The following is a 2,497-nucleotide window of genomic DNA, read 5'->3' on the forward strand; positions in this document are numbered from 1 at the left end:
TCCTTTGAGTTTTTTCTCCATTTAATTTGATGTTGGCTGTAGGCTTGCTGTATATTTCCTTTATTATGTTTAGGTATGTCCCTTGTATCCCTGATCTCTCTAAGACTTTTATCATGAAGAGGTGTTGGATTTTTTTCAAAGGCTTTTTCAGCATCTAATGAGATGACCATGTGGGTTTTTTTCCTTTCAATTTGTGTATATGGTGGATTACATTAAAAGTCTTTAGTGTGTTGAACTATCCCTGTATCTCTGTGAAGAAGCCTTCATCATGGTAAATGATGTTTTTAATGTGTTCTTGGATTTAGTTTGCAAGTATTTTATTGAGTATTTTTGCATCGTTGTTTATGAGGGAAATTGGCCTGCAGTTCTTTTTCTTCATTGAGTCATTTTAAGTTGCTAGTATTAGATTTCTCTATTTTATGAAAACATTTAGTGCTATGAACTTTCCTCTTAGCACCACATCATTGTGTCCCATAAGTTTGCATATATTGTGCATTCATTTTCATTGCATTTTAGAAAGTCTTTAATTTCTTTATTTCTTCCTTCCCAGTGGTAATTGAGTAGAGAGTTGTTCAGTTTCCATGAGTTTGTAGGCATTCTGTTGTTGAAATCCAGCTTTAATCTATGGTAGTCTGATATGCTACCGGGGGTTATTTCAGTTTTCTTCTATCTGTTGAGACTTGCTTTGTGACTGAGTATGTGTTCCATTTTGGAGAAAGTTCTACGTGGTGCTGAGAAGATGGTATATTCTCTTGTGTCTGGATGAAATGGTCAGTAGATATATATCAGGTCCATTTGAGTCATAATGTCTGTTAGTTCCATTATTTCCCTGTTTAATTTTGTCTGGATGACATGTATACTGGTGAAAGTGGGATACTGAAGTCTCCCACTATTATTATGTGGGTTTTGATGTGTAATTTAAGCTTTAGTAGTGTTTCTTTTATAGATGTTGGTGCCTTTGCATTTGGGGCATAGATGTTCAGAACTGAGATTTCATCTTGCTGGAATTTTCCTTTGATGGGTATGAAATGCCCTTCCCCATTTCATTTTATTTATTTTGGTTGGAAGTCTATTTTGTTAGATATGAGAATGGGTATGTCAGATTGCTTCTTGGGTCTATTCCCTTTTTCCAATTCTTCACTGCGAGGTAATGTATATCTTTGATTTTGTGGTATGTTTCTTATGTACAGCAGAAGGATGGATTCTGTTTTTGCATTCATTCTGTTAGCTTGGGCTTTTGGGGAGGGGGGATTGAGTCTATTGATATTGAGAGATATTAATGACCAGTGATTGTTAATTCCTGATTTTTTGCTGTTGTTGTTGCTGTTATTTTTGGTGGTGGTGGTGGTGGTGGTTGTGTGTGTGTGTGTATGTGTGTGTGTTTCCTTTCATTTGCTTTTGCTAGTGTGAGATTATTTCCTGTGTTTTCATGGGTGTTTTTAGCCTTCTTGGAATGGAGTTTTGCTTCTAGTACCTTCTGTTGAGCTGGATTTGTAGGTAAATATTGATTAAATTTGGGTTTATCATGAAATATCTTATTTTCTCCATCTATGATGGTTGAAAGTTCTGCTGGGTATAGTAGTCTGGGCTAGTACTTGTGATTTCTGTGAGTCTGCAGCAGGCCCATCTGGCTTTTAGCATCTCTATTGAAAATAGGGTATAATTCTAATAGATCTGCCTTTATATGTTACATGGCCTTTTTCTTTGCATCTTTTAATATTATTTCTTTATTCTGTACTATTTTGATCATTATGTGGCAAGGGGACTTTCTGATCCATTATTTTTGGTGTTCTGTAAGCTTCTTGTACCTTTATGGGCATGTCCCTTTTTTGTTGTTTTTTGGGGGAGGGGGTATTGATACAGGGTTTCTCTGTAAGCTTTGCTGCCCTGGAACTCACTCTGTAGACATGGCTGGCCTCAAACTCAGAGATCCGCCTGCCTCTCCCTCCTTGAGTGTGCCACCACTGCCGCCCAACAGCATGTCCTCTAGGTTTAGAAAATTTTTCTTCTATGATTTTGTTTTAAATATTTTTTGGGTTTTTAATCTGGGATTCTTTTCCTTCTTCTATCCTTGTTAGTCTTAGGTTTGGTCTTTTCAGGATGTACCAGATTTCCCAGATGTTTCATGTCAGGAAGTTTTTAGATTTAACATTTTCTTTGATTGATGTATCAATTTCTATCGTTATCTTCCATGCCTGCAATTCATTCTTCCATCTCTTGTATTCTGTTGGTGAGGCCTGCATCTCTGGATCCTGTTTGCTTACCTACATTTTCTTTCCTCAGGATTTCCTCAGTTTGTGTGTATGTGTCAAGGGGGACAGGGTGTTCTTGCTTCTATTTCCATTTTCAGGTCTTGAACATTTATATTCATTTCTTGTACTTGTTAATTTTTCTTGCCTCTCCTGGCTTTCTTTAAGAGATTTATTCATTTTCTTCCATTGTTTGTTTGTGTTTTCCTGAATTTAAGAGATTTGTTCATTTCTGTTTTAAGAACCTC

The sequence above is a fragment of the Acomys minous genome (assembly GCF_964271855.1).
Source record: "Acomys minous genome assembly, chromosome: 3".
Lineage (NCBI taxonomy): Eukaryota > Metazoa > Chordata > Mammalia > Rodentia > Muridae > Acomys > Acomys minous.